This window comes from Lethenteron reissneri, chromosome 23 (genome assembly GCF_015708825.2).
Source record: "Lethenteron reissneri isolate LAM-NWPU_2019-01 chromosome 23, ASM1570882v1, whole genome shotgun sequence".
Taxonomy (NCBI): Eukaryota; Metazoa; Chordata; class Hyperoartia; order Petromyzontiformes; family Petromyzontidae; genus Lethenteron; species Lethenteron reissneri.
In genome coordinates this window covers 19429798-19456639 of record NC_083801.1, presented here as the reverse complement: position 1 = coordinate 19456639, position 26842 = coordinate 19429798, and the positions used below count along the sequence as shown (strand labels likewise).

The window sequence follows — 26842 nt, the reverse complement described above, 5'->3', positions numbered from 1 at the left end:
CATAACGCTAACTATTGTGCCACCACTGCCCCTATGATTGGTTGTTATTATTATTGCTGTGTGTGTGTGACGAGATTTGTATGATATTTACAGTGCTGACATTGGGGAACTAAGGTCGGTGCCCGACATTGCTTTCTGGTGCATCTTATAATCTGAGAGTACTGTTATTTAGCAGGTGGCATGTGAGCTTGATAGAGTTGTTTCTTGCTGTGGTTGTCCCACCTGATGACGGAAGCTTTGTGTTGCTTCCGAAACGTCGTGATTTAATTTAGTTATTTATATTTTTGTATATATTTTTTCTTTTTCACCTACGTGACTTTACCGAAAGAACCAACTAGTATGGATCCTTGCAGTCACGAAAACTTCAAATCTAGAAAGAGTTGCATTACTCTGTGCTAAGTTAAAATACGTCCATAGGAAAGCACACACTTCATGCATGCCTATCCTAGGGAAATTGAAGTATAATGCTGACCTCTAAAACACAAGCAAGTCCTCTCTTTATTGGAAATAAAAAAACAAGTAATGGATTTAAAAGCATGTCTCTAAGGGCAGTAAGGTATGTTCAATAATCACTACCATACTCTCCGTTTGCATACAGATATCTCCATTTTACAGAGAGATACTGAGCTCAAATACACACGCAACATTCACCGGCCACTAGGCAGAACGACCCGGTTGTGTCTTTCCGTCTAACCGACCCTCCTGCATCCTTTGTCATCAGTCTACCAGTTCTTACTTCGCTGGGGGTCACTAAAACACATTCCTGCGGAGGGAGCTGGTAGGAACGTTGGGTTGCTCGGTCAATAGCCAGGGTCAACGGCGGCGTGGTGTATTCCGCAAATATGCCCGACTGTTAGGGCAGGCACAAGCCGGCGTGAGTAGGTTAAACGTTGAGTTTTATAGGGGCACCACGGGGTGACCAGCCCCTCCCCACCCAGCCCCACCCCTCCCACCCCCCACCCAGCCCCACCCTCCCCACCCAGCCCCTCCCCACCCTCCCCACCCAGCCCCTCCCCACCTTCCTCTCCCCACCCAGCCCCTCCCCACCCTCCCCTCTCCACCCAGCTCCAACCCTCCCAGTTTGGGATTCACGACGGACGGACGGACATAATAATCCCCTGTGGGCTGATGTAACCAGGAGGTTCTTACCAGTAATATAATATACCCTGAGGTATGTCAACAGCGCGTCACCTGACGAATGTCCCCTTTTCACTCTTGGCCTGGACGCCCACGAGTTTTTACTTCACTCCTGCGGGTGTTTATTTACCAAGTTCACCAAATTGTTGACGTTAAGGGGAGGTGCAAAAAAAAAGTGAGCTAGGGCGTGGGAAGGGGTTGACAGAAGTGCTTGAAATGTTCTCTTCGGTTTGCAGGCCCACGTGGAATTGGCTTAAAGAGCTCGCTGTTATTTTTACGATGCTGAGGTACACACATAAATGCCTTTCCAAAACGAATTGTTGTGCTGTGCTTTCATGATTTAAAATAATGTACAGTGTGTAGGAAAATACAACAATTGTATTCTTGTGGTGTCAACAATTCTGCAAGTAAATTCAGTTCTGGCAAAATGTGTTTTAGTGAAAGAAAAAAAAATCTCTCAAGTGTCGAACATTTTTTGCAATCTTGCCAGGATTGTCAACGTTTTTCTTGTCAGCGACATAATAACTTCTTAACATTTTAACTTATTCCGTTAAATTACAGCACTGTACAGTATATTATGTTGACTTAACCGTTCACTTTAAAATTACCTGACAAGTTGATCAAATAAGTCAATATACAGAGTTTGCAGACTGGACATTGCAGGAATACATTGAGAATTACAAGCTTTTGCGAATGGTTTAGTAATTTCATCAAAACGCTCGGCTAGGTTGTTGCATGTGGAGGATACGTGCAATCAATCACTTTAAAGCTACAACGAATACCAATACTCGCCATTCGCCATTTTGTGACGGTGACGTCACAACGGCACCTGTACCAGGCCAGGTACACTTTGAGGCCACGTGAAGCGTCGAAGGCTCGCTGACAAGAGGTCACGGGAAAGACCCAGGTGCCATGGGTTGGCTGACTGAGCTGATTGACAGATGCACCAGCTGTACCCCCTACTGTGCCAACTTGCTGCATTTTAGCCGCCCGGCGCTCCGTTCGCTGTGAGTGTTGATGGAGAGCGACTGCCACCAACTGCCCAGTAGCAGCGTCCTTCACGAGCCTCCTCCATTGAGGACGATCTTGACACCACTCGTACCAGTCTTCGGCAATTCCACTCAGCTCCACATCTTCCCATACCGCATCAGCGCCATCTCTTCTCCAGCTCGTTTCGTGTCCGTTTAGCCCCCTCTATGCGGCCAAATCTACAACCCACAGTGTTGTTATTTCAAGAATGTATAGGAAAAATAATATGAGTACAGTAGGGTAGTTCCTATATATGTAAAAACATGAATATATTATATTTCGACTTATCCCCTCATTTGTTTCAATTTGTTGAAAACTACAGCCCGCAAAGTCACGTCAAAATTGGATTGTATTTAGAGGCGCCTCACCAACTTTTAAATTTTGACTATGAAAAGAGGTGAAAAGAACAGAGGATCTCCTGAAGAGGATTAAGCTGCAGCCGTATGATCTTGGAATGACCTCGAGACACAGCCCATTTGTTATGCAACAGACTAGAGGCCTCTTCAATGCCTTGGGTCTTCCTTAAAGGCTTCCTCCACAAGGAGTCAGAGGTTTGCCTTCAGGACGATGACTATGGAGCTGTTCAGAAAATTATCAAGGGGTTGAAGGCTGTCAATGCCATTGGGGAGAGAGGCGTGGCCCTAATTCAAGAGTTTAATGACCACCGAACTTGCAACGAGGAACTAATGCAGCCATTGCCCCATGTAGTCTCTCGGCATTGGAAGCTATGCCGCGATTCCAGGAAGTTATGCTGTGATTTCAGTCCTAAAGTCGAGCCCGAATTTGGTGTTCATTCATTTCCGAAAACATATTTAGTTCGCATACATAGGCCTCATTTCAGTGTCATTTACAACTGTTGTCCACTATTCAAATTGTTCTATAGTGTTTTGAAACACTCTTTGTTTAGAAAATTCAACGTTGAAGTTGTGTGATTGATTTCTGACCCCAGTGACGCATCAGTAAATAAATCTCGATTTCCTTCTAAATTTTGGAGATGTTGTTTTCTCGTGTAATTGCGATAGATTGAGGTAGTGGGAGAGAGCATCATATTTGCAATTATCAAAAACGAAGGACCATTTAGGAAGGTCGAGACTAGGGATTAATTCAGGGGGGAGACGTGAGAAAAGATATTAAGAGGACGCAAGAATGATTACTTAGCATTTGACACGTAGGAGGCTTTCGCGATCAATATCATCCAAAATAAGTTTTTTGGGGTTAGATGGCGTCAATATATAAATGTGTCGTTAAAACCCGCCACCACCCGACGCAGCCAACTAGTAAGGGTTGTCACGTAAACAGAACGTGGCCAATTCGTCACTAGTACAGCACCACACCGGTGTGTTGGAGAGCCAAGCCACAACATTTACAAACTGAGTACGACGTTTCGCCAGTAGTTACAACTAGCTTCATCAGGCGACAGCCAGATTTGTGGAGAAGTCTTACTGTTTCGTTCCTTATATAGAGGTGTAGATGTGTTGACCACGCTTCTGCACTCTTGCACAATGTGGGGGGGGGGGCTACTTATGAAGTGATCTAACCCAAAACCCCTATTATGAATTATTACTTACCCTCTAAGACAATGAGCAGTCCATGAGACGGTCGACCTCAACATTGCGGTTGCTGAGCATAGGCCCAAAGACACAAAATGCCAAATAGTCAGCACCAAACAGCGTTATTGGAGGCGCAATAGATAAGTGTGATCCATATGAGAGTCAAGTGGCTTGTATCTTTCTGCATCTATAAATGTTCCATTTAGTTTTGTGAATCTGACAAATTTTTTATTTACATCAAACATAACAACATATCAATTAATTACGTAACCGATATTACGTCAACGGACGCTAAGGCATGACAAGCAATAACATTTCACATTTAGTCCTCCTGTCACTGGTACATAATGGCAGTGATGATGGTGTCATCTGTGAGTCCATGGGTCAATAAGCATTTGCCAGTGTGCGCAGATATTACAACCATAAAACTTATTTTTTATTTTGCCAGGTAAGAGCCACTGAGCTTTACAGCTCTTTTTCAGCAGCGACTTAGCCACAAATAATAGCTCAATGAAGTGGCTTATCACGTGGAAGTGTATAGCGGCCAAATACTCTAAACGCATGTTTCTAAATGTGGAGGGGGAAAAACCCGAGGAGCCGGAGAAAATTACACGCAATTACGGGGAGAACGTGCAAACGTACAACTAAAGCCATATGGCTCACATAAGTCATAGAGTATGTGTAAAATACTTCCAGGCAGGAAAACTGCGAGGTGATTGACAGCTGTGGAAGCTGCGTGACAAGACGATCTAGGATGGTGTATCTCGACAGGCGGTGGCGGCTTGGACGAGCAGCTTGAGCTGGAGGTGAGTCGGACCAGGTGTTCAGGCCGCACACGCAGTGGGCGGTCCACTGAAGGGAATTAGCACCAAGGGAGTCAAGGGCAGTGGCTGTTGCTGGGAAAGGCAGACAGACAGACGGAGGGGATGGTGCAGCAGATGGCATAGCCACTGTAGAGATCGGTGAGGCAAGATTAAAACCTGTAGGGAGATGATGCTTGATGTTAAAATGTATTTAAACTACTTTGATGTTACCTGTTGATGTTTTTTTACTTCATTGTTTTGCATTCTTTCGTGGAACAAATTTTTATTGCAATTTATACAAGTGTAGTGACATCGCGAGATGTCACTGTGCGTGCGGTGTAATGACATCGCGGACACCACAATGGTGTGGGTGTAGTGCCGGACCTAGAGGGGCCCGGTGAGCGCTGATTGATAGCGCTAGACGGCACCACGCTTTGCGTGCAGTGCCAACCCCGCAGGATAGGGTGTGGGAGTGCCGGCCGTAGGAATGAGGTTACTAAAGTCCATGGCACTCTGGTTGATCCGAGAGGACACGTGACCAGTTCAGTCTACAAAGGGGCCCCAAGTGGGGGCTAGGGGTGGTCACGTGGTCGGGGTCCAGATCCTGCTCGAGGATTCTGGAAGGTGGTCGTGGCCAAGGGCGGAGCCGGCCACGCCGCAGATAATATAAGCCGGGTCCCCCAGAGAGACCGGCGTTGTTGTTAATCCTGAAGAAACCTTCGTCTACGCTCTACGTTCTCCGATCAACGAGTCTCCAACACGTGAACCCAGACCCAAGCTGTTGGTCCCGGTCTGTAGTAGCAGTTGTTATTCTGTTAAGGGGCAGTTACCCTATGTGTTGGTGTTAAATAAATGTGTTGCCTCCAAGTGTATGTCTGCGACTCAGTTGAACTCACTACACAAGCATTATAAGTACGGTAATCCAGAGAAATTATTTGTGACCTTTTGGATATGATGTATGTGGTTTTTTGACCATTAATACACCACATTGTGGCAAAACGAACGCGGAAACTCGGGCCAATTTAACATTTGGAATTTAGGAAGGGCCATTTCTACCATTGAAATGAGCGTATTCTGCCAATCTCCATTAAGCACCGATGAAATGGTGAATGCAGAAACACCATTGGTGGAAATATTCTGCCAATCAGTGCGTGGGGTGTGACCTCTGAAGGGAGCCTGATTGGGCCTGGCAACCCATTCTGCCCCATTCATTTGCCACATTTTGACCTCATTGGAGGTCCACAGTATATTTATAGAATCTTATTGTTTCTCCCTCGTAGGGGGGTCATAAGAGCACCGCCTCGACGTGGCAAAGAAGCGGGAGAGCCTTTAGGACTTGAGTAGCTATATCGTACTGGATAGGGTCACCAAGAGAAGTCACTCTGTGAGAGGTTTGACAAGCTGTGCTCCCTTCACCAATCTGCACTGACCAGTGTCATAAAGTGTGAAGTTGTAGATGGTTAGGTGTGCACATGCATCTTTAGAGAGCGGTGCCAATGATATGCATGTGTACGTGTGTTCACGCGACCGACTGGAGCAAGTTTGGTCAATTTAACAGCATGTTGTCAGCGCTTGCATCGTGCTGACAAACACTGACAACGGAATCCTCTTAACTCTCGGGTTATGCCATCGATTAAACAATGTATAACTTATCCACATCTTGACGGCAATTTGTACTTTTTACGTTTCATTACACAACTATGCACATTCACACCCCACTCATGCAACGTGCACATTATTAGGTAAATAACAAAGAGTATGTAATGTATTAAAACATCCTATTATAAAGTGTATGTTTTTCGATTTTCACGGTGGGATGAAACTTACATTTTATGATGCGTTGTGTGGGTGCTGCCTGTGGAAAGAGAAAACAATAGGGGGTCATATTTTAAAAATAAAAACATTTCCATAAAAGATTTTAAAAAATCATATGCTTGTGTGACACAGTCGCTCCATGCAATGTTTTGCTGGCTGAGGTCGCCACCACCAATCTGCCCGCCTGCTTGTCTGGTTCGTGACTACGTCCCTTTAAATGCGATCTGACCAGCCTGTGTATGTGTGCCCGCTCTTTCACTTATCCTGCCAACTATATCCAAGCCTGTTTGTCCACTCCCTTCTTGCACATGTGCCTGCATTCCTGTTTGATGTAACCATAAAATGAAATGTCGCTCTTGTTGTTAAGACAAAAACTGCGGGTCGAGTGTCCCCGGTGACCGCACGGTAATGGGACGTGTTTAAAATTGTGTTGTTCCCAATTTTCTTTGAGGTCAGTCTTTCATGAGACATCTTCATTCATATTCGTACCAAATCGTGAAATTGTTCGTGATATTTCGTGGCCAGCTCTTCGGATCGTTTGCTGTAAACATTAGTTTCACCCTCATTCATTTGAGCAATGCCTGGTGCATTTGTGCAACAACGGGATGAAGGCAACGATTATGGGCGACCTGTCCCATTTTCATACTTTTGTGCCGAGTAGCTGACCCTTGGTAAAAAAACTACTTTGGGTAAAATTAGACACCAAGGGACATCCAATTATATGAACCCCCAGATAACACCATTGATTTCCCCGGGCTGTTTAAGTGAGAGTGTCGGAGTCATTTACGTGCAATGCTCTCCTTGTCTCACACACTCCACCAGTGAATGCACGCAATCGCGGCAACGCATACTGTGTAATATGTCCTCATTGCTGAAAATGGTGGAACACGAGATGGGGTTTTTAGTCGAAGTTTCCAATTACAATACAGTACAGCACAATGTCTATTAAATACTGCACGGCATAGCCCACCATAGTTTGGAAGCGCTGCGAGTGAGAATGGACTGATTGTTGACACTTATTGTATCTGGAGAGCATCTCAAAACTTGCAGCCACCACGGTGCATTAATAAGCTGTTACTGCAGGTATAAGGGATGAGAGATTATGGACAGATTACACCCTGCAGCGTTATCTGATGGTTACATAAAGTGGCGTAGGAATGATAATACAGTACGGCACATTTCACCACTGGCTCTCACCAAATCACCCGGAATGCGCTCCATCTCATCAGATCTTGGAACCTAAGCCAAGTTAAGCCGGGATGGAGCTTGGACGGAGCTTGGATGGGCGACCACCATGCCTGAAATCGGTGTTGCAGGTTATTGCTATGATGTCAGCAGAGAGCAGTTTAGCAAAAAAATGTTGTAAAGTATTGCACTGTACCATGCCGTTAGCATCACTGCTCCCCTCCTTCACCAACCAACATGCATTGACCAGCGTGGTGAAGTATGGCCAAATATCTTCTTGGTTCTTTCGGTAAAGTCACGTAGAAGGGAAATAATAAAATAAAAAAAGAAAACAAGAAAATAATATAATAATGTACTATTATAATATAATTTAAAAAACTTTCATTTTTATTATTTTATTATTTATGTAGTATTTTTTATTTTATTATTTCCCTTCTACGTGACTTTACTGAAAGAACCAAGAATATGAATCCCTGCAGTCACGAAAGCTTTGAATTGAAATTTATGGACAAATAACCTCAACAGCGCAGTGGCGTTGGGAGGCCCTCGTCCAAAGTTGTGGAATGACAAAAGGAGCTGTACATTTTCAGTTCACACTACATTGCTGGAGCTATGGGATCTTGTTCTGTGTCTGGATTAACTGTTTATAACGAGGACCTGATCGATCAATAAATCAATCAGACATTAGCACCAACTGAAGAGCATGAAGTGTGTGTTTGTCAATATTAGGGGCTTGTCTGGCTTTGATGGATTAAATCTTTGAATGACTAAGCATATACCAGACATCTGTTGACAAGAAAAAAATCGTAAGTCACAAATTATTTGGTGGCACTGCATTGGCAGTGGTGCACAAGCACAAATTACAAAAAAACCCCGCATTTATCAATAACACGGCCTTAAAACGAATAAGCATAGGTGACAATTTTTGCAATGGTCTACCTCTCTGACCTCTTCATGTGCTGTGAAACAGGGTCGTTTTCCGAAACGTTGCCTATTTATACTTTTTCTTTTTAAGGCAGCGTTATTGATGAATGTGAACTATGGTTTTTTTCTTGCCCGTAAGAAGGCAATAGACGATGCAGTAACACGGCTATCAGCCTACAAACTATTGCGATGACTAAATACAGAGTAAAATGTTGTCAAAATCCAAGGTATGGCCACGTCCGTTCTTAATGTTGTATCGCCTCTGCCTCTCAGTTTGAGTTTTTACAGATATGGACACGGGATCAATTCAGTTCCTGAAGGAGGAACTAAATTCAGTTCCTGAAGAAGCTCTCATCACGTGGAGCTAAACGGCGGGTATCATGCCGAACCAACACGTGGTACGAACAGAAAACACATCGGAGAGAAACTACTGAAGTAGGAACTTAGATTTTTAAAACGTAGCGTGTCAAGTTTGCTCGAATCGCATCTTTTTTATCCACTTTAAATTGCATATTTACAGGACTTGCCATTTTATGTAACCGGGCTCTTTTTTATAGATATCTTTAAGAGGCCCCTCCTTATTTTAAATTGGCTCTGTTAAATTCATTGACAGTGCACTATTCTCAGATTTAACTTATTTTCATTCACAATTTTTTTTACTAGACCTGACTGCAAATGTTACTATTTGTATATCTAAACAGTCAACATTCATTCATATGGCTCTGCTATATGAATGTAGAATTTCCAGCAATGAATCCGAGCCACCAACAGAGATTAGCAGTGCCACATGGTTATTTTGTTTTGTATTGCTCTATGAAAAATTTCTGTCACAAAAGACAACTGGATGTGAAAACACCATAATTGACTATGGTGTTTGGTTCAATTAGTAGATTCAATTCCAAATTTAAATACACCAAATCATGGCACCTGTTTTCTTATATAGCCAACATTGTACTGATTTTTTTTTAGTCGATCGGTTGACCATGTTTGACGGGGTAAAGTGTGAGTTCTGCCACCTTTTCCGATATGTCTGGCCAGCACCTCCAGTGGAGGTCCATCCGCGAGCAGTGGCATGAGCAAGTAATTGCATGGCTGCAGCTCTACATTTTATACAAAGGTTAACTTAAATCCAACACCCATTTCCTTCTACTGTATAGCCAGTCCCTCCAGAAAAACGCGGAGTTTTTTGGTGATTGTTGCGGGCAAAAATCGTTGATTATGCGGCACGTTTTCTTAAAAAATGCGATGGAATATGCGGGATATTTATGCAGTTTTATGCGATTAAATTGCGGAAACTTGCAAAAATTGCGGGAACTTGCAAAAATTGCGGTTTGATGAAAAAGAGAAAAAAAAGTGATTCCCCCAACACCCTATTCACTAGGCTACTACTTGAATGTAAAGAGTCATTTCTTATTACTTCCTATGATAAGCAAGCATACTACATCACAGAAAGTGCTGGGAATATTTAAGTTCTCATCTTGTTTTATTTCAGACCTTAACAAACAGATGGCTCAAACTTACAAAACATTGAGTCGAACAAGTTCTGTAGCTTTACAAAATGAATATGCTACAACTTCTGTAAAAATGAATAAATAAAATATTAAAAAATAAAATGTGTGCTTCCTGTTTTACAGAGGTAGCTATACAAAACAGACATCTTCTGTTAAAATAAGTGTTTTCAGTGCACAGTAACGTAAGCAATACAGTAACAGTACAGTCTTACAGTAATGTAAATTTACATACTATTAACAAAAAAGTGAAATCTTACAACTGTAATGAGTGACGTCACTTCATAACGTTCCCATGGCAACAGGGGAAATGGCTGCGCTTGTGTGAAGTAAACGCAACATTTTTCAACTTTCTGCTAAGATATATGTGACTTTTTGCAACGAAAATGCGGGGATTATGAAATCATGCAAGCCCGTATATTTTGCGCGCGGAAATCTGCAATTTATGCGGCGAAAGTGCGGCGTATTTGAAAAAACGCGCCCCCCGCATAAATATGCGGACTTTGGCTGATTTTGCGTGGAAACTTGCGATCGCATAATCGCGTTTTTCTGGAGGGACTGTATAGCCAATACTTTACAGATTTTAAGGATGACTTCCCAGTCTATAACACATTCCTGCGGAGGGAGCTGGTAGGAACGTTGGGTTGCTCGGTCAATGGCCAGGGTCAACGGCGGCGTGGTGTATTCCGCAAATATGCCCGACTGTGAGGGCGGGCACAAGCCGGCGTGAGTAGGTTAAGCGTTGAGTTTTATAAGGGCACCACGGGGTGACCAGCCCCTCCCCATCCAGCCCCTCCCCACCCAGCTCCACCCAGCCCCTTCCCACCCTCCTCTTCCCACCCAGCCCCTCCCTCCCCACCCAATCCCTCCCTGCACGACGGACACAATAATCCCTGTGGGCTGGTGTAACCAGGATGTTCCTACCAGTATAATGTCATATCTTGTACCATTGTGAGTAAATGAGACAATTTAATGACAAACCATTTAAACGTAAAATCTTAATTTTGGAGCTTTCGTGACTGCAGGAATTATTCTTTGTTTTTTTTCGGTGAAGTCACGTATAAAGATAAAATAATAAATTAAATAATTGCAATCGAAACGTCGTATGCTATTATTTAATTTATTAATTTATCTTTATACGTGACTTTACCGAAAAAAACCAAACAACATTTAAACGTATTTTACTGTGACCAATGAACGTGTTCGCTGCACGAGGTGGTAAATCTGGAGTGGCTTCCATGAATAACTGAAGCAGTGCCCCCGTAATAGATCGATCTTGTCAAATGTTATGTTGAAGGAGCATGCACTGTTTTATTTTAACTTACAATCAATGGTGAGCTTGGATATAACTTTAAGACCCAAAACACAATTTTCCTTCTGATACTTGTCCAAAGCCTTATTTTGGTCATAAATGTGGTCGTGTGGACTCAAGATGCCAGAATTTATTCACTCCATATCATCGACAAATTAACAAGCTCCGAATGTGTTTCAGTGTCCTGTGCTTTCAGTGCTGTTCCGCGATTGCACATGCATATTAGTTGGTGCATCAATGCGGGCGTGCGTGTGTGTGAGTGCACCAATGTGGGTGTGCACACGAATGCAAGCGTGTCAAGTGTGTAGCCTCCAGGACTCGTGTTTGCACGAGGCGTGCATGTGGGCTTGAGTGAATTCACCCATGGGAGTGTCCTCGTGTGTCGCGTGTGGGTTTATGTATTGCATTCTTACCTGGCTGCTTGCAGTACGAGTTCCCCCAAAAAAGAGGTTCCAGATACACCAACACAAACATGCACACGAACAAAACTCAACGAAACAGGAATGTGCACACGTAGCTACCCGCGTACAAGTATGTGTCCTTCGACAGTAATTGTATCATTAAGGGTATTTGAAAAAAACAGAACGCGAAATATATACGGTATTAAACTTGAGGCCACACTATTATTTCTGTCTCATTTGGAAAGAACACGTGGTGGGAGAGAAAGGTTATAGAAATGCCAATCCTGTGCTCACTTACATTTCTTCCCTTTACCAGAGATCAATGGCATCACACTCTGCAATGGTAAGTCTTCCCATTTGTCCACTCGATAAATAACCACTACAGGCATTCGACTCGAGTCTGTTAATCATTATCTACACTTGCATCATTTAGGTTACCGATAAAACAGTTGCTAAGGCATTGTAATATAGGTACGATTTTTTTTAGAGGAGGCGGATCTCGTGGGATGATGTGCTCCCGGTGTGTTTACGGATTTAAAGTCCAGGTGCGCTCAGAGCTCATGTTACTGCCAACATGTTAAGGCACACCAGCCCTCGGCTACATCCCTGTGGGCACACACACTAATGTTCGACAACGCTATATACTTGACAGAGTATCACATCTTCAGGTAGTTTCTGACAACCAACAGGTTTCACCTGTCTCCTATGATATCAAGCAGGTGAGCATATATACAGCCACACCTGACGCACAGACCGTTTACACCCACAGAGGTCACGCCATCCATTGTGAAGGTGTCCAGTGCTGTTGCTGCCCCTTGCGATAGCTGGAGAGCATGCAGAGCAGCTGCTTCCATTTGGGGAAAACAATTGTAGCTGCCGTGGCTTTCATGTAAGGGACGACCTTAAGTGCAGGCCACAGAGAGGAGTTGGGGGGGGGGGGTGGCAGGTGGGGCAGTTGTATCCAAGGGGGCCTCAGTCAGCAAGCGTCAAGGGGAATTCAGAGGGGGCCTCATCTGGGATTTTCAGGGCAGGTTTTACTTTGTTGTCCAATGTAATATTGTGCCTGTTCCTATGTACGGTTTGTGTGTGAATCACGAGGGTTATTTGACCATACTTTTCCACGCTGGTCAGTGCGGATTGGTAAAAAGGCTTGCAAGCAATGGAAGTACAGTAAGCAATGCATTGTCCTCCACTATCCACCGTGTAGTCACACAAGCCCTACGTTTATGCATAATGATCACCAAACCAAACATTATCCAGGCTCAACACTGATTAGCTTTCTGACCTTATTGATCAGAATATTTTTTTTTATGTTTTTGTTTTGCCTGTATGTATGAATACATGCAAACACATACACACAACACGAGACATACCACATGACCATAGCGTTAAGACGCCCCGCTTTCATTTTTTTTTACGTAATATAAAACACGTGAGGTTCCCAAAACATGTCTAAAATGTTCTGTGAATCCAGCCCCAAGAAGCTAAATGGCACATTGCATGGGTGTGCTATATATGGATGAGGTCAATTTTAGGCTTCGGTATGACTGAATAAAATTGCTATGTCTGTCCTTAGCAATGTGTCTGGTTGTACTATTGCCTTTAAAGTAGAACAGCTACCCTAAAGTGTTTCTTGCGAGAAGAAAAAAAACCTGGCAATTTAGCACTACTGGTTTGTAGGAAAGGGTTAATCCTTGCCCCGACACCCATACCACTCAGCTCCCTCTCCCCACCTCTCCCTCTCACCACGACAACTAGATTTCCACTTGGCACTTTGGTCTGCCTGAGCAGTTTGCAACATGTGCCCGGGCAGATGCCGAGCCTGAAGAGATTCTCAGCAAATCTGCTTGGCCGGCCCGAGACTCACTTTGGAGAAAAAAGTGTAACGCTTCAGTAGTTGCACCTCTCACCGACTGACTTCCATTTCATGCCATTTTGAGATCACAGTAACGTGCAACATTGTGCAAATGCAGACTGTGATCCAGAACAATCCGGTTCTACGGCGTCCCTTCATTCGCGACGTTTAAAGCGGTGTATGGCTGTGAGCCACCGCATTTTGCCACGTGAAAACAGGTTTAACTTCCATGCGGGTCATTTAAGAGGAGCAGTTGTTTTGTGCTGGGAAAGCCGAGCACATGTGCCGTTGTTGTGCACTGTTGAATGAGCGGGTGCAGCAGGGAGGCTGCAACGAGGGACTTGTTCTCGTGCAGGCAGCGAAAACAGCAGCCGGGCTCATTAAGAATGAGAGTCGTAGTGGCATAAGGCCTCATTGTGTTTTCATGGCCAAGACTCTGCTGATATTGTGATGCCCATATTTCCATCACTGACATTTCTGGATGTCTGCACCCACATAGGTCATTCAGTAGAAGGGTTGCACCAGTGTTTGCATCTTTATTTACAGGGCAATACAATTTGGATGTCTGTCTATCGCATTGCAACTATATGTGTATCCAGATGCTGTACAGGCATTATATATTGTATTGTCACTCACAGGAAGTAGGAAGCGGAAAAAAACCTGAACTTGAACAGAGGTACAGGGAATCGACAGCATGAAAGGATGGGGGAAAGGGAGTTCCAGTCTGTGGGAGCAGCAGAGGAGAATGAGCGATCTCCCAGGTCTTGATTGTCGGAGCAGAGAATGCGTGGAAGGGAGTAGAGTGAGACGAGAGGGAAGAGAGGTAGGCAGAATTAAGCAAGTCCACTGAGGATTTTCAAGATGATGAGTGGGATCTTGAAATTGACCTTCCCCTGGATGGGGTAGGAGTGAAGGGATTAGAGTACTGGGGTCAACGTGGTAATGCATACGGGTGTGGGCAAGGAGTTTGCCAGCATTATTTTGGATCATTTGGAGTTTGGAGGTGAGGGAATTGAGCCGAGTTCTGACAAAGACATGGATTTGGGCATTCACAGCAGCTGGGTTAGAGATGGTGTATTCGGGAGATGATGTGCAGATGGAGGTATGAGGTCCTATAAAGTTGGGATATATGGAGAGAACGAGAGCTCGGGATCAATGACAACTTAGTTGATTTGCACTCTTTTCCAGTGTAATTGTTAGAGTTTAAGATATGCACATTCAACCTGGAACACGAGTGGATTTTTTTGCAAATGAGTACATTTTTTGGCAACATTTATGTAGCTGGAGAAGCTTTGAACCAAACCAAAATGCGACAGTGTTCAGGCAGGGTGTGAGAGTGGAGGTTATAATCATGTGGTCAATGACGACGTTGGTTTTTGATGTCTGGCGTAGAAGCGATGGTCATCATTAAAACTGGAGATGATTTTGCTGGAGATGTGTTGAGAATAAAAGATCAACGATGGAACCTTGCGGGACACATTTCACTGTGCCACGCACAATTATGGCATGTTTTTTGCTCTGTATTGTTACAATTTTCGTGTTTACCTTCTCAAATGCCCACGATAGAGTAACTATTATGAACTCCACATCACGAAAGTCGCGACGGATCTAACGCATCCGCTGAGTAATTCTTGAAGTAACTTAAGAAAGCCTGATCGGGAAACACGTTTATATCTGGAAATAAATTGTAAAGCGATGGCAAATACCATTTGTTATTTGTAATACAGGAGTGCAAAGATGGGGTGAAGGATGGTAATGTGGGATAATAATATGCAAGAGTTTGTCCAATTATGACTACAGTATATCCATTTAAAACGATATGCAAATGTGTCGAAGTAATTCTATTTTTTAAACGAAGAGCATATATTTACAGACATTAATGTGTATTCATAATCAACGTTTTTGGGTTAGATCGCGATATTTATAAAAGTGTCATAACCCTCCACCACCCGACACGGCCAATCAGCAAAAAAGTGTGACGTTGACAAAAGACAAACAGTTCACTACTTTAGCCCACCGGTGTGTTGAAGCATGAAACCACAACATTTACAATTTTTGAGTACGACGTTTCGCTGGTAATTGCATCCAGCATCATCGGGCAATTCGCCAGAATGGTGAGGCTCTGCTCTTGCTCCCGGTCTTAAATAGAGCAGCAGCAGCAGGGTGACGTCATCATTTAACTCATCATAATATTGGTCGCGAAAGCCTTCGTGTTACACTGATGAATGTGTATGTATGTATGAACTTCTTTCGCACCATGCAGAGCCAAGCGTGCTAAATCGGAGGTGCCCATAAGTGATACCAGCACTTCAGTATCTTTCTGAAGCCTGTGTCCATCACTTCACCGCACCGCTCCAGATGAGTAGAAAAGAGAGCCTGAAACAAGTTGCATCGAATTCCTCACGGCAGGTGTGGCCGGAAGGAGAACCGTTAATTGCTCAGAGAAATAGCAATCATGCAATTAGCCGCACTACCCACAACTGACCAAAGTAATCTGACAAGTTTGTATGATGTAACCGAGTCTAACCCACCCACACGCTAAAACCGAGCACGAAGACATTGCCACAAGGCTCTCTATGAGAGCTGCTTGTGTTCCGAGAGGAGTGAGCTTCCAAAGGTACTTTGTGCATTCTAAACCATTACATTCTAAGGCATGCACTTTATCTAACCGCCGCTGCATTGCCTTCCGAATGTTTAAATCTCTTGCACTTTAATACCTGGTGAAACAGGTGATATCACGCGAGATATATAAGCATTGGCAAGCTGATCTATCCTGAGACCCTTGATTTACTGAGGTTATTTATGGCAACCAGTTTAAACGCTGTCAGACTGGCAAATGTGACTTTTATGAAGATACGTGCATACAATCAAATCTTCATAATCCATGGTAGAGACGGCCGGCGTAAAAGAAATACGTAGGCGAATACTTTAAAACATGTCAATTAGGCCATAAACGTGCATTGATCTATTGCCTGACTATATTGAATGGGGGAAATCAGTTTACGTTACCACATTTGTCATCGCGTGGGCACTGAGTCACCAGCCCGCAAAGAGCGGCTGGTAATTAGCGGGGGCGATGGTGAGGCACGCCTGCAATCTAAGCACTGCGGAGGCAAGGATTGGTGGATCGCACAAAACGTAGTGAAAGTTCCATTGGGTGCCATATCCTGGCTGGCTATGAGAAGGCAGTACAACAAGTGGACTAATTGGCACCTATTTTCATCTGTAAGTGGATTTCCACCAACCATGGACGATTATTCATTGGCTATAATCATCTAGCCCTGCCCACCCCTATCCACTGGCCCCTACCCACCACTACCCACTGGCCCCCATCCACCACTACCCACTGGCCCCAACCCACCTCGTGGTGTGCGGCAAGGAAAGTGGAACTGATGGAGCAAGAAAGGAGAAGCCGCAGCTAAGGATGTCGAGATGGTGAAGCGTGAGAGCAAAGGTCTTGGGAGCAGGAAGAGCAGTGAGACAGACATTTCAGAAGCCAGCATGGACAGAGCCGAAGAACGTGGACAGAGGTGGGAAAGAGGAGCTGATGATGGAGGCAGAAGACGATTTAGAGATGTAGGGACAGAAGCTTGGGACGCAATCTCGTAAAACATAGAATACACGATTATAAACAGTTGCCTTTAGAAGTTAACCCCCGTTTCCTGATGACGGCCGCTTGTGCTGCGATCGAAACGTCGTAGTTATTTGTTATTTTCTTTGAACCTATCTACATGACACTATGGGGACCTCATTTGCCAGTAAAAATATGATAATTGGTTCTTTACTCTTCTATCTGGCAACAAAAAGGTGTCAGTTTTGTTGCCAGATAGAAGGTTAAAGAACCAATTATCTATCTACATGACTTCACCGAAAGACCCAAAAAATATGAATTCATGCAGTCACGAAAGCTTTAAGTCAAGATTTATAGAATACATGAATTACCTACTATAATCACCCAGAAATGTCTGTCCGTCCCGCGCGTGACGTCACTCCACATGAGGCCCACCCCCCTAATTAATATTCATGAGTGGGTGGATTTTTACACTAACGCAGAAGGTCGAGCTGAAATAAATAATTTATTACGCAAAGTCGCTTCAAATATGACGTTTCTTTCCAGAAAGTGATGGTAAAAAATAAATCTGCTCAGCACAGTGCTACATCCGTGCGTGATGTCACTGAAAATAAGCCCCCCCCTCATTAATAATCATGAGTGGGTGACGTCACTCCACATGCCGCACCCCTCCACAATAACCATGAGGGGTGACGTCACTCCACATGCCGCACCCCTCCCCAATAACCATGAGGGGTGACGTCACTCCACATGCCGCACCCCTCCCCAATAACCATGAGGGGTGACGTCACTCCACATGCCGTACCCCTCCCCAATAACCATTAGCGGGTGACATCACTCCACATGGGGCAACCCCCCCCCCCCCTCATTAATAATCATGAGCTGAACAATTTTTCTATTGAATATTTCAGATTTACTGCAATATACATTCGTCCTTGGATGGGCAAAAAATCTAGTTTACTAATGTTGTGTAAGTGGAAGAATGGTTAAGAAATCAGTGTAATGCTGTAATCGAGTGAGCAAGCAACTGAGTGCAACAGTGCAGAATAGATCACTGCTTACAGAACACAGTCGGGATGGCTGCTGTTGCTGTTATAGCTGCTGTTGTTGCTTCTGCTGCTGCTGTTGTTGCTGCTACTGTCGCTTCTTGCTCCTCTTTCTGCTCCTGTTGCTGAGGAAACAGGGGATTGCCAGAAGTCACTTGGCCAACAACAACAACAACAGCAGGGTGAAGAGGAGCAGTTGACAGTGTGGTGGGATTGCTTGCTGTTGCTGCTGCCTGCTGTGTCAGCTGGAACCTTGGGGAGGTCTGTCACAACTGGGTGGTGACAAGGGCTGGTGACAGAACATTGGGAGGTTTCTGCTGTTGTCAAAACGAAATGCTGTATTGGTTTCATATGTAGCAACTGCTGCCAAATCTGTGTTTGAATGAACTCGTGCACAAAGGCAGTCTGGTCACGGGGACATCGGTAAGTGTTAGAAACAAAGGGACTTTCCACGGTGCAGAGGTGGGTACGCCGTACAGAGCTCCGGGCAATTGTAGCCAGTCCCCCCCCCCCGTCCCCTCTCCTCCCGGTGCATGAGAAAGATGGAAATGTGAAAATGGAAATCTCAAGAAAAATGTCATCGGCTTGTGGATCCTCACTTGGCTCACAGTTCAATATCGGTGAGATGCTCGTGGAACACTTGACTGCAAATGCACACAAATATTGTGACGGTGTTTGTTGTAAATTGTTGTAAAGATATTATTTAGTATTTACATTGAAATGTAAACGTATTCATGGTGGCGTGTTGTGCTTCTTTGAGCTCTGGTTGTGGCCTGGAGTGCAATATGTTGTCCCCTGGCCTTTGACCTCCCCCCCCCCGCCAAATAAATACTCGGACTGTGGCCAAGGCGGACAGGGGTTGCATGCCCTGGCTAGTGGGAGCAGACCTCTCACACACACAACAACTAACACACTCATGTGTCATGCCATCATGTGCGTGGTGGGGGACGGATAGGTGTAACCCAGTGGCGTGGTAACTGCATCATCAGCTCAAGGGGTTTGTGGGAATGGGTCAGGTGGGAGCCCCAATTTTTGATTTGTCTCGCACGGTCGCCAAATCGTTACGGCTGCTCTCGTTGAATGAAAATAAAAAGGTGGAACGTAAATGAAAGCATTTTCATGAAAATACATTTCAACCGCGTTTTAAATAAGTGTCGTCGTTCTTTTACACCGTTGTTGAAAATATCTCGCATGGTGCATGTCAAGGGGGGTCAAACTCGTAGCTTTGGTCACGGGGAGGGGGGGGCGGAAGGCACCACGCTACTGTGGTGTAGCCTGAAACGGAGTTTGGATTTTGAGCAGTTTTGGAGACGTTCGGATTGTTATAATCGAGTTAAGACAACATTCATTGTAAAATAAAGACAAACACAACACCTTAACAGCCACCCCCTCTTCTTGGTTCTTTCGGTAAAGTCACGTAGAAGGGAAATAATAAAATAATAAAAACAAAATATTATAAAATAATTCTCACGACGTTTCGGCCACAACGCAAGCAGCCATCCTCAAGATGAAGAACAAGTCTGTCGGGAAGACAGCGTCTTTTTTATGTTTAATATTTTTATTATTTTATTATTTCCCTTCTACGTGACTTTACCGAAAGAACCAAGAAGATGAATCCCTGCAGTCACGAAAACTTTAAATCGAAAAAGCAACCCCCTTTTTCATTGTTGTCAATCGTGCTACGCGTACGAGCTATTATGTCACAGTGAACTATATCGTGACGACACAACACGGCCAATAGGAATTGCACTTGCTGCGTGGAATTAATTCCATATGTCCGCCGCTAGCATGCGCTCTTTAGCTGTTCCAGAGGATTTTCGTTTTGCTGCGTCGCCCATGCGACGTTTTGTTCACACTGCTACTGGAGCTAACAATACTCGTAATGATCTTCACACAAAACAATGCGATAGCGTTTAAGAATACTTTTCAGGGTGATCCTGCATGCGGTGTTTAACCAAACATATATTATTGCACTGTACTCACACTTTTTAGGGATTAATCAGCAGCCTACTTGCTTTGTGCTGTCTTGCTACCGAGGATACGGGCATTAGCCCAATTCCCCTTGTTTTAACTTACAATAAATACTAGCTGTACTACCCGGCTTCGCCCGGGACTTGTATCCACCACGGCCGGCCGCCTTTGTCTCCCCAGTGGCGATGTTAATACGCCACAGCAGTTACTCGTTTGAGGCAGAGTCGACCTAGGGGAGGTTCAAATAATCGTCACCGGTGGTGGCCATGAGCGGGAATCGAACTGGGTTCGCCGGGTTTGTAGCGCAGCGTAGCGTTAAGCACTACACCCACCGCTCCTCACACACCACACACGCACAGACAAAGACAAAGATCCCCCGTATAGCCTTAACAGACTGTAGGGGCAAGTGCTGTTAGCGAGCACCTATGAAGGCCGGAACGGTACACGAGGGGGTGGGTGGCCAACACCACGCCCGACCGCCTTTGTCTCCCTAGTGGCGATGTTTACACACCGCACCAGGTACTCATTTAAGGCTGAGTCGACCTAGGGGAGGCCCAGGACCGGTTCAGATAATCGTCACTGGTGTTAGCCGTGACACACACACACAGACACGCACACAGACACACGCAGACAGACACACACACACACAGACACACAGACAGCACGCTAAGCACTACACTACCGCTCCCCACACACCACACACGCACACACACAGACACACACACAGACACAGACAGCACGCTAACCACTACACTACCGTTCCCCCTACACAACACACGCGCGCGCGTCCATAGGTACACATACACGCGCTTGCTGCAGACACACACATACAACAACAACAACCGCCATTCGCCACTAAGTGGCGGTGACGTCACCACGATGCTTGTGCCAGGCCAAGTGCACCTTGAGGCCACGTGAAGTGTCGAAAGCCCGCTGGCAGGAGGTCACGGGGCAGACCCAGGTGCCACTGGTCGACTGACCGAGATGACCGAGATGACTGGCTGATGCACCACCTGTGCCCCCTACTGTGCCAACTTGCTGTGCTTTAGCCACCCGGCGCTCCGCTCGTTGTTGTGAGCGTCGCTCCTCCGCCCTCCATTGTTGTTGGAGGGCGACTGCCTCCAACTGCCCAGTAGCGTCCTTCACGAGCCTCCTCCACTGAAGCCGATCTTGACACCGCTGGTACCAGTCATCGGCAAGTCCACTCAGCTCCACGTCCTCCTGTACCACATCACTCCATCTCTTCTCCAGCCCGTGCCGCGCCCGTCTAGCCCCCCCACACACACATACACACACATACATACACGCACATACATACACGCAGACACACACATACACACAAACACACATACATACACACAAACACATACACAGTGACATGCGTATTCCCATCGCGGGGCACGGGACGTGCCTCCCGGCAAATCCCTCGCAAGCGATCGTACACAGATGGACAGACAACTGAACAGTACGACGTTTGGCTGGTAATTGCATCCAGCATCAGCGAAAGGACGTACTCTGAAATGGTAATTGTTGTGGTTTTACGCTTGTACACACCGGTGGGCCAAAGCAGAGACTTATGAGTGTTTTATCAACGGGACACTTTTTGACTGATTGGCCGTGTGGGTGGTGGAGGGTTACAACACATTAATAATTAAGGCGAGCGAAAGGCAATAAAGTTATTTTTGAAGAATGGTTGCGAAAGCGTACGTGTTACAAAAAGACGCACTTTACTTAAGAAGCAGGCTAATGTGTACATGATAGACTGTCAGTACAGCCACCCAGAAATATAAGCAGGCTACACTGTACATTCTAGAGTGGCAGTACGCTCAGCCAGCTTAATGAGTATTTGTTGAGTGAACATTTAAACAAATCCATTATTGGCGCGTGTGGTTTAAACATAATTATACAGTAGTTTTTTCATGAGAAATGGTAATTGTTGTGGTTTTCCGCTTGAACACACCGGTGGGCTAAAGCAGTCAAGTCTTAGTCTTTTATGAACGTGACAATTTTGTGCAGATTGGGCGTGTCGGGTGGTGGATAAGGGTGACAACACCTTAATAAATAAGGCGATCTAAACGCAATAACGTTGTTTATGAATAATGTTTGCGAAAGCGTACGTGTTACAAATTGACTAACTTTACTTCCTAACCAGGCTAATGTGTACATGATAGACTGGCAGTACACCCAGCCAGCTGAATAAGCAGGCAGCAGTCTACATAATAGACGGGCAGTACGCTAAAGCAGCTTAATGACTATTTGTACAAAGAACATTTAAAGAATCGATTATAATAACCAGGCTACAGTCTACATTATAGACTGCCAGTACACCCACTCAGCTTCATAAGCAGGCTAGAGTCTACATGATAGAGTGGCAGTACGCTGACAGAGCTTAATAAGCAGGCTACAGTGTACATAATAGACTGTCAGTACGCTCACCCAGCTTAATGAGTATTTGTACAGTGAACATTAAAGTAATCGATTGTTGGCGCGTTGGGTTTAAAAGTAATATTAATAGCACACATTGTGGTGGGGGTGTAGTGAAGAGTAGGAAAAACTTTGATGAATTTACCTCAGAGTGGCGTGGTGGGTGTTGGGGCCTAGTAGCGTGCAAAGCCTGCGGCCTCGCCTAAAATTGTCGACTTGGAAGAGGCAGGGTACGGGTGGCGTTCCTTCCCCCCCCCCTCAGCGCTCCAACAACACTGTGTAATGGCTATTATTTAATTAATTACGGAGCTTATGAAAGTGGCGAAGGCGTGGCTAGCGGTTGGCAGGGGCAACCGCCGTCCAATGAAACTGCAGCCCTTGGCGAAGGCGTCGCTAGCCGTTGCCAGGTCCAATGAAAGCGGCGAAGGCGTCGCTAGCCGTTGCCAGGGGCAACCGCCGTCCAATGAAAGTGCGTATGTTCCGGAGACACACAGACACACAGACAGACAGACAGATTCACGATTTTATATATATAGATTCTTTTCTGGCGAGGAAACGAGATATCCTCACCTCACCTCAAAGGCAACTATGGCATCTGTGAGCGACCCTTTAAAGGGATACCATGCACAGACAATACTCCTGACAACTCTAAATGCCAGAACCATGGTGAACTGTTCGTGGAATTCACTGCGGTCGAATCTGTCACGTATTTCCAGAGCATGAAGATTAAAGGTTTATTTTAACAACAGACAAAATGGTAGCGGCGGACTTACGTAACTTAATTAGACTGCCATTGTTGCAGTTTCATTTGGAGAGATTGTGAGATTTGACGCTCGCCAAAAGTCGTGTATGTTTGTCTGGTCAGATCTACGGCATTCTCGAAGTCCATGTTAAACCCTGGCCCTGCCTTTGACCCACGTGTTTCTAGACGCACTGCACTTATTCCCAAGGTGACAACAGCACATTGCCATGTGGGTTCACCTCAGTTTCCCCTTGAGCAATATGGTCTTATTAACATTTATACTGTGTTCCCCAGCATACACATATTGTGTATCATCACGTGGATTCCATTACCAAAGGTGCTCAACTCTGGCCTCTCGTCAATAAGATCGACACCCAGACACAAAGTCTATTTTCCACATCTCGCTTTAAACATAGGCATGCAGTACGTTCAAATTCAAATCACACAATGCGTATTATTGTAAACACATCTACAAGTACTGATTGTTTTACGCTCAAAGGACTTCGAGTGAGCCTTAAAAGCTCATTTTCCACTTGGACACATTCTCAAGCGTTTTTTTCCCCCATGCCTTACCCCCAGTGCCTTTGCATTTAGCAATGCATATTATCCGGTCAAATGCATGTTATGCAACGTAACGCTGCATACTTACGTTGCTTAGTGTTTATCGAAACCTGGACTGTGCGAAGGTGTGAAGACTGCAAGGTGAAAATCTCTGACTTAAATCTATCAGAGTTGCAGCTTCCAAGCAATATGGAATTGTGTCCTCTTGAGTCTTTGCAGATATTTCTATGAAATGGCTCGTGCTTTATTGATCAATTAGCTTTTGTCAAATCCTCCCTTGGCGAGATTAAAATACTAAGACATGTATTTGTTGTAATGAACCACACAGTATATATTTTTTAATGTAAACATTTTAAGAAATATATGAATGATGGAACATTTTAACTCCGCTCTTTGCCATTTATTTCATGCACAGTGAAATGTGTTCCTCATTTATTGCTGTCGGCTTACATCGCGATGCTATATAGTAGCTAATGCGTTTGCATAATCATAATTTCCCAAAAGCGATACCCACGAAAGATTAATTTTAAGTCCAGCAGTGCTCAGTGATTTTGAGGTGATAGTGCAATTCCATCCGACAACTAAATGTGGAACACGAAATTATTGTGGTGCACGGATGAAGTCAAAACGAGCCAAACCGTGCATGGCCCTCATCAAGCAGCTCCGCACAGCTGACGCGCAAATATCAACTTGCAACATGGTGCTCGATTGATATTGCAAGTAAATGCGCCTACTTGAATTGATCGCACCCTGAATCCAGGGCTTTTGCCACACACTTGCAAAGATGTACAACAACATGGTTGCTCTAACAATGTTTGGCAGCACTCCGTAACCGTCCATGGTTAGTTTGTGTGAAAGAGTACAATCGGACATCAGTAATACAGAAAAAAAATGTTTTTTGCTGTATCTCTTCTTCAAATGTGTTTTTAGAAAGCTGCGAGTAGGCTTCACAAGATTTTTGTATTTCGATTTAAAGCTTTCGTGACTGCAGGGATTCATATTCTTGGTTCTTTCGGTAAAGTCACGTAGAAGGGAAATAACCAAAAAATATGTTTTATTTTTATTATTTTATTATTCACAAGATTGTTTGCATACATGACAAGCGTTGTGATTGAGACCATCTATGCTTGTGATTTCCGTAGTTAATTTAAAGCCTGCATGCATGAATTAATACATCAATAAACAATGCATCATTTAACTAATTTCATATTTATAGAGCTGGTGCAGTAGTTAGCATGTAGCTTCTTGGACTTGAGGTGAGCTGAGTTTGAGTGGCAAGTGATATTTGAACTGGTCCTGGGCTCCCCTTTACCGACAATCACACTGGACACTGCAATGAAGTATGGTCAAACAACCCCCATAAGTGACATGGCATGAGAAGGCTTTCATCCAGGCAGGAGTGTATTGACAAAGGGCTGTAGAAACGACATTCACATGGGACCTTAACTAATGAGACATTTTGATGAGAACTTAACTAATGAGTGTGATCATATCCTAAATGGATATACCTGTCCAGCACTTTAACCAGATGAGCCGTTTTCTGTTTGTTGAATACAAAATTATTGCATTTCCTGTTATGAACTAACATCAGAAGGAGCTTTATTTGCTGTCGGTTTGAGGTAAAGTGAATGCTAAGGTTGCAACATATACATTTTTAAATGTAAATTACATTTTGCCACTGTAGTTGTACAGTGTTAAAATATATGTAAAATAACCCCAAGAAATTTGATGCATAGGATACTGTACCTGCTTTGCTTTGTTCGTGAAATGGTCCCTAATTAAAAGCAGTGCACGTGATTAAAATGGCATGGTCGTTCGAGTATTGTCATTTATTTTATGTAAAATCCCTTATGGTGGAGAGACCATTTTCAAGAGAGCACTCGCAGTCCAAAATGCTAGGGGATGTTAAAGATGCATCGATTCTGCAATTAAAGCAAATAACATTCGTGGTATACTTTTAAATTCCTGCGATTGAGAATAGATCATTATATTTTCTTGTATATTGCAACTAATTGGTTTACATGACCCCAGCAACCCTAATTACAGTATGATGTTAATTTTGTTATTGGCACAGCACAGATACTTTAATGGCTTCAATCACTTGTCAGGGATTACAAGGCGCTATCTACACAGCCTCGAAATGTGACCTTCCACCAAAACTGAAGTCGCGAATTTCGAAGGGAGATTTTTTTTTTGAGAAACTCTGCTGGCGGTGAATTTCTGCAAGACACGTGGCACGCACTTCATTCGTGAGAGAGGTACCGTTGGACAAAACGTTCCACTTTTAAATCCTTTATATTAAGTTCGCTTGCTTGCTTGCTTGCGTGCTTGCTTGCGTGCTTGCGTGCTTGCTTGCTTGCTTACGACCGTGCAAACCTTTCGGTCGTTTTTTAAACCACTTCCCGTGATCCAATCGAGCTGACATTCTGCACACAGACTCGTTGTGCGAGACAATTAATGTTCGTGAAAAACAATTCCAAAATTTTACACTTTTTAGGCAAATTTTTTTTATTTTACATATATTCAAATAGAACTCATTCATGGCTTCGGCAAACAAATTAAATATTTAATTACCAATTGTTTAATACTACAGACAATCATCTGACCCATAGGTGGCAGCCATCTCAAGCCAGAGGACGAGAGGACTCTAGCCGCCACGCATATAAAGGATTTAGAGTGAAAAACTTTGTTTTTACGGGTTATACTTATTACCAGAGGTGGGACAAAGTCATTGTTATGCAAGTCCAAGTCGAGTCTGAAGTCATCAAATTCATGACTCGAGTCTGACTCGAGCCCAAGTCACATGACTCGAGTCCACATCTCAGAGGTGGGACAAAGTCATTGTTATGCAAGTCCAAGTCGAGTCTGAAGTCATCAAATTCATGACTCGAGTCTGACTCGAGTCCAAGTCACATGACTCGAGTCCACACCTCTGCTTATTACTGACGTTAAGGGCAGTCTCCAATCCTCTCTGGCGTGTCATATGTTCGATGAAGCTAGGCCATTTG

At 44.3% G+C, this 26842-nt stretch overlaps 1 long non-coding RNA gene across 1 annotated transcript; it reads right to left on the bottom strand.

The window, feature by feature from the left end:
• Positions 1–3946: 3946 nt before the first annotated feature.
• Positions 3947–22940, bottom strand: LOC133345784 (uncharacterized). The gene is made up of 6 exons (XR_009755486.1): positions 22677–22940; positions 21011–21374; positions 18153–18261; positions 7532–7632; positions 6347–6374; positions 3947–4612 (listed from the first exon to the last, which is right to left on the bottom strand). It is a non-coding gene; the product is annotated as an uncharacterized LOC133345784 (long non-coding RNA).
• Between the last annotated feature and the right edge of the window lie 3902 nt (positions 22941–26842).